Here is a 6493-nt window from a genome sequence, read left to right as displayed (position 1 = left end):
CACGGTGTGGATAAGCCCACGTGCTGTTTACTTATCTGTTGACGGACACCTGGGTCATTTCCATTTTGGGGCCATCGTGAATCATGCTGCTACGAACACTGGTGTGTAAGAATCTGAATCCCAGCTTGCGGTCCTGTGTGTGTAAACCGAATGTGAATTGCTGGACCACATAGGAATCCGTTGAACTTTCTGAGGAATCTAACCTGTCTCCAAGCAGCTGTGCCCATCACTTCTCACAGGCAGTGCAGGAGGAATCGGATTTCTCCACACCCTCCTGACACCTATTTTCCCCCTTTGTTTGACTCTAGCCGTCCTAGGGGGTGTGAAGTGGTGTCTCACTGTGGTTTTGATGTGCTTTGCCCTAAGACTAATGGTGTTGAACATCTTTTCATGTGTTTATTGACCATTGTGTACCTTCTTCCGAGGGGAAGAGGTCTATTCAAGCCCTTGGCCCATTTCCAATTGGGTTTGTTTGAGTTTCTTGTTGTTGAGTTGTAGGGTATTAGATATTAGTTATAGGATATTTTATCAGACATGATTTTCAAATACTTTCTCCTATTCTGTGGGTTGCCTTTTTACTCTCTTGACAGTAAGTATCCTTTAATGCACAACCAAATGTGACTTTTTTTGCACATGAAAAACAAAACAAAACACCTGACTTGACAGAGATCTGCCAGTTGACAGCTACGCTCTATCAACTAACTCACCCATTTAACCCATGCGTGGATTATGAAGAGCCTTGTGCCGGGAGGGGGTTGATGTTCACGAGATACAGTAACACCAGACAGCTCACCTTCAAAGTGTCTACAGCCTTGTTGACTAGACACATAAATCAGAGGCTGGAAAACGACGACAATGAATGTTTGCAGGTGCCGCACAGTCATTTCAAACGTGCGCATTCTGGTGGAGGTGACCAGGACCCAGCGTCCAGGGAGGTGGGCCAAAGCAAGCAGCAGCACAGCCTCTTCATGGCCTGCCCCAAACCACACCGTCCAGTTTCTCACCAGCAACCCCCACTTCCATCCTCGAAGTAGCTGCTGTGTGACTCATTGAGCAAGAACTCAAGAATGTTAACTCGAGGTGTTGCGACATCCGCAGCTCGTTGGGCCCCTTCCCAGGTCAAGGTCATGTTCTAAGGAGGCAGCTTCTTGCAGTTTGGCGACAGATGGAGATGCATCACCAGCCTTGCCTTTTGTGGAGGCCACGCCACCAAATCGAGTCACGGACAATGTTTTATTGAGCACCTATTCGATTCCACCGGTGTTCTGTTCTCTTACTCTTGATTGTAAAATAATAATAAAAAAAACGTATTTACTGTTATTGATCATTGGATTTAATGCAATTAGATCTTACAAAAGAGTGAGGAGACAATGATTTACATGAGCAGAAGGGTATTTCTGAAAAGGCTTCATCCGAAACGCCTGTGGAGAAATTGCCTGACACAGTGAGACGGGGTTATAGAAGCACTGAATTCCTGGACTAGAGCAGCAGGGACCCTCACCAAGGAAGGGTCCTGAGCCCTGGACGAGTGAAAGCAAATCAGAAATCACAGCTGCTGAAATGAAAGGAGGCACACGTGGACATGCTTTCTGCACGGTGGAGCCAGATGTCCGCCTAGGTACTGCTCTGCAGCAACGTGTCTCTCGTTTAAGGCGAGGTACGCGTGTGCTCCGGGGAGCCTGCCGGCCAGCTCCGCCAGCTTGGAGCTGGACTCCCCCGGGAGATGTGAGCTCCCTGCCAAGGCTGTTTCCTGACCCCACAGACTTGCTCAGAGTGAGCGGCCCCTCTTGCTTAAGCCAAAAGCCCGGCAGCATCCCGTGCTCCTTCCTCCCTGTCACCTACATCGGACCCAACATCAAACCCTGCGATTTCCTTCCCGAGCCCCACTCTGCAGAACACGGTGCCTCCTGCGTATTAACCGTGCGTCTCTGAGGCTTTGGCATTGGGGCCTGGCTGACCCTTGAGGAAGTGCCCCTCTTGGGGACAGCCAATTCCTAGAGACAGTAAATGATTCACCCTGGAGGGTGCATTTCACATGCCAACCAACCCATCCAGACCCACCCCCACCTCCTCCTCTCTGGGGCGCTCACACTCAGGGCCACCAGTCCCCTCAACCACCCAGGGCAGGTACCAGGCATCCAAGGGCAGCACCTATGTCCCAGAACCGCTGAAACTATTCAGACTGGCCCGTGCTGAGCCTGCGTGCCCTGTGTTCCCACGGAAACCACAATAAAGGCTTTTGCCCACACTGCCCCTGCTCCCTCTGCCTCCTGACCAGCCCTGGCGCTTCCCGCGTGGCCGTGCGGGTGGCGCGGCATGGCCTGCCCCTCCTCTTGGGACGTCATCTCCTGATTATTGGCCGTGCCATACCTGAACGATAACACGTACATTTCCAAACACCCTGGAGTTGTGCCCCTTGCCTGTCTGGGCCCTTCGACAACCCCCCACCCACTCGGTGTACTTCTCCTCGAGGCCCGCGGCCCAGGAACCTGGGGACTTTCCCCACATGCAAACCAATGATTTACTATCCCCCAGGGCCTTCCACTACACAGGAGAAGAAAAACCCCACTCCTTGCCCGGCCTCCGAGGCCTGTGTGTCTGGCTCCTACCTCTTGCTCAGTATTCCAGCCACGCTGGCTTCCTTTCTGTTCTTCAGAGACACCAAGCTATTTCCTGCCTCAGGGCCTTTGTATGTGCCCTTCTCTCGGCCCAGAACTCTTCCCCCGGCTTTGCAAAACTGGCCTCTCCCTCGAGTCTCAGTCAAATGTCAGCTCTTGGAGAGGGCTTCCTTAGGCAGCCAGACACCCCGCTCCATTTTCCTTTTGTAGCCTCCATCGCACTTGTCACTCTGTCACGTTCTTTACTTGTTTACTGTCTATCTCCCCACCCATGCCCCCACTTGGAGTCAGATATAAGCTCCTTGAGAACAGGAGCCTTGTTCGCAGCTGTGTCCCCCAAGTCTACAGGGCCTGGCATGTAGTATTGAATGAATTAACGAGGGGGGCCTTACCTGGATTCCCAGCTTTGGAGAGGGGCGGAGTGGGAAGAGCTGATGAGTGCAGAATTGTCCCCTGCTGTGGCCCTGCAGACACCTGGGAGTGGCTGGCTCACCAGAGGCTCCCGATCTCCTGGCTGGGACCAGGCCACGGAAGTGTCAGGACTGGGAAAGGCAGACTGTGCCTCCGGACGAGCCAACGGGAAGTCGCCTCTGTCCCGTGAGGTCCTGCTGACCATCACATTTCCCCTGCAAGGGTGCCCTGTCCTTCCCCAGACCCCCGGCTCACCGTCGCCTGCTCCACAGGCTGGGCTGGCCCGGGCTGCACCTCCGCTTGGCCCCAGGATACAATGCAGCTTCTGCTGGTGCAGAGAAGTCTGGGGCGGCCGCCAGCACTGTGCCTTGCGTTCCATCTGCCAGCCAGGAGTTCTCCCTGCTTCTGCCTCTTAAAGCTTCAAGCGAGAAATGCTGACCTTGAGTACAGGTGCCTCTTGCTTTGTTACTCAAGGTCCCTGCCCTGGTTCACATCCAGGCCAGCTGCTCCGTCTTCTCTCTTTCTTCCCTTGACCCCGCCCCCACACCCCCAGGAAGCCTCAAAACAAAATCCGGGATTTCCCCCCCTGAGATCTGGCTCAGGCCAGTTTTCTCCTTTCCCCCAAGGGCACCGGGGCACCTCTTCAGACTGACCAAGCAGCCACTTGCAGAAAACATTCCCAGAGTCACTCACGGCCACCTATGGAGCAAAGGGGACGCAGCACCCGAACTTGGTGGCTCTGGCTCCCCGCCTTGCATCGCAGTCCTTTGCCAGACATTAGTCAGCCAGGGCCTGTCTCACGGGGCCAGGTAGGGACTGTGGACACGTCAGCCTTGGGTAGCTATCCAAGCAGATGCTTCTGGAGCTCATTATGTGCCAGTTTAACGAAGCATCCTGGGACCACTGACCATCCGCAGGCAAGAGGATGAACTTGAACCCACTACCTCTCCCTTCATATACAAAAATTAACTGAAAAAATGGATCACAAGTCCAAATGTAGGAGCTAAAACTACTGAACTCTCAGAATAAAACGCAAGCATACATTTTCATGACATCGGGTTCGGCAAAGCCTTCTTGGATAGAACGCCAAAAGCACAAGACGCAAAAGAAAAAACAGATACGTTGCACATCAACAGAATTAAAAACTCATATGCCTCACAGGACACCATCAAGACCCACAGAGCAGGAGCAAATCCTTGCAAACGACATATCCAGGAAGGAATGCACATCGAGAACACATAAGGAGCTCTAACAATTCAATAATGAAAAGCCAATCCAGCTGAAAACGGACAAAGAATCGGACTCGAATTCTCCAAACGAGACATACAGGTGGCCAATAAGCACAAGAAAAGATGGTCAGCATCGGGAGGCTTCAGGAAAATGCAAACCGAAGCACAGTTAGCTTTCGCTTCACACCCACGAGGATGGCTAGAACACAAAAGCCAGATAACAGCAAGTGTCGGCGAGGATGGAGAAACAGACCCCTGCGGACGCTGGTGGGGATGGAGAATGGCGCAGCTGCTGTGAAGAGCAGTCTGGCAGTTTCTCAAAAAACTAAACCCAGGGGAATCATGACCTAGCAATTCCACCCCTAGGAATGAAACATACGTGCACACAAGAACACGTGCACACATGTTCATAGCAGCATTATTCATGACAGCTAGAAAGTGGAAATATCCATGAACTAATGGAGGATAAATTGTGGTATATCCATACAATCAAATATTATTTAGCAATGAAAAGGAATGAAGCACTGGTACATGCTACAACATGGATGACCCTTGAAGGCATTATGCAGATACACATGTCTATAAAACATATATGTAGACAAAAGGCCACATATCGTATGATTCCATTTATATGAAAAGTCCAGAATAGGCAAATCCAGAGAGCAGATCAGTGGTTTTGGGGAACTGGAGAGTGACTGCTAATGGGGGCAGAGTTTATTGTTGGGGTAATAAAAAAAATGTACCAAACTGCCGTAGCCGGTGTGCTCAGTGGTTAGAGCGTTGGCTCACGCACCGAAGGGTCTCGGGTTCAATTCCTGGTCAAGGGCACGTGCCTGGATTGCAGGTTTGATCCCCGGATGGGTGGGAGCACATGAGGGAGGCAACCAATCAATGTGTCTATCTCACATACATCTCTCTCCCCCTCCCCCCGACCTTTCCACTAAAAATCAATGGAAAAAAGATCCTAGGATGAGGATTAACAACAACAAAAACGTGTATTAAACTGATTGTGGTGATAGCTGCACAACTCTGAGACAATACTGGAAACCGTCGAAGTGTACACTTTAAATGGGTGAGTGGTATAGTATGCAAATTATATCTTAGTAAAGCTGTTATTTAAACAACAAAAATCACGTGATGAAGATCCTGGACAACGCAGAGGGTTTGAGAATCTGCAAACCTGCAGTCTGTGGAGGGCAGAATGACTCTGAGGAGATCCAGGCTTTAAAGTCCGGCACCTGTGTATCACCCTACCCGGCAAGTGCGACTTTGAGATGTGACTAACGGTCCAGACTCCTGACATGGGGAGATTACCCTGGATTACACGAGTGTGCCAGAGTCCTCGAAAGCAGAGGCCCTTTCCCATCTGGGCCTGAGAGATGAACCGGAAAAAGGGGAGATTCAAAGCACGTGCCCTTCTGTTGCTGGCTTGGATGATGGAGGTTGGGGGCCACGAGCCAGGGACTGGGTGCCTCTGGAGGCTGGGAATGGCCCTCTGCCACCCAGCAAGAAAACAGGGATCTGAGTCCCAAACCACAAGAAATACATTCTGCCAACATCCAGCTGAGTAAGAGAAGGGCGCCCCTAGGAAGGATCACAGCCCTGCGATCCCTTGGTTTCGGCCCATCGAGACCCACGTGGGACTTCTGACCTACAGGACTGCAAGATAATATGTTTGTGTTGTTTAAGCCACTAAATGGTGGCCAACTGTTACGGCCACAATAGAAAGCCAATCAAAGCTACTTCATGTAGACTTTATGAAGTCAATCTTTAAAAAAAAAAAAAAGAGCCCTGGCCGGTTTGGCTCAGTGGTTAGAGCGTTGGCCTGTGGTCCGGAGAGACCCGGGTTTGGTTCCCGCTAAGGGTACGTACCTCGGTTGCAGTTTGTCCCTGGCCCTGGTTGGGTTGTGTGGGTGGCAGCCACTTGATGTGTCCCTTTCATGTCGATGTTTCTCTCTCTCTCTCCCTCTCTTTCCCTCCCACTCTATCTGAACAAAAAATCTGAACAAAAAATGGAAGAATGTCCTCGGGTGAGGATAAAAAAAAAAAAAGAGAGTGCCGAGCTTTCTCATGTCCAGGGAGGGAAGGATGTACTTGTGGCTGAAAACCCAGGACACCTGTTCTTTCCCTCGCCACCCCTGCGCAAAGCAGAGGGAACAAGCAGAGCTGACCTAGTGAGTGCCGCCTGAAGACAGGAACGCCACAGACATCTCTGGGACTCGCTGTCCACGTCTA

Source organism: Molossus molossus, unplaced genomic scaffold (assembly GCF_014108415.1).
Source record: "Molossus molossus isolate mMolMol1 unplaced genomic scaffold, mMolMol1.p scaffold_m16_p_12, whole genome shotgun sequence".
In the NCBI taxonomy this organism is placed as follows: Eukaryota; Metazoa; Chordata; class Mammalia; order Chiroptera; family Molossidae; genus Molossus; species Molossus molossus.
This window is presented reverse-complemented; position numbering follows the sequence as displayed.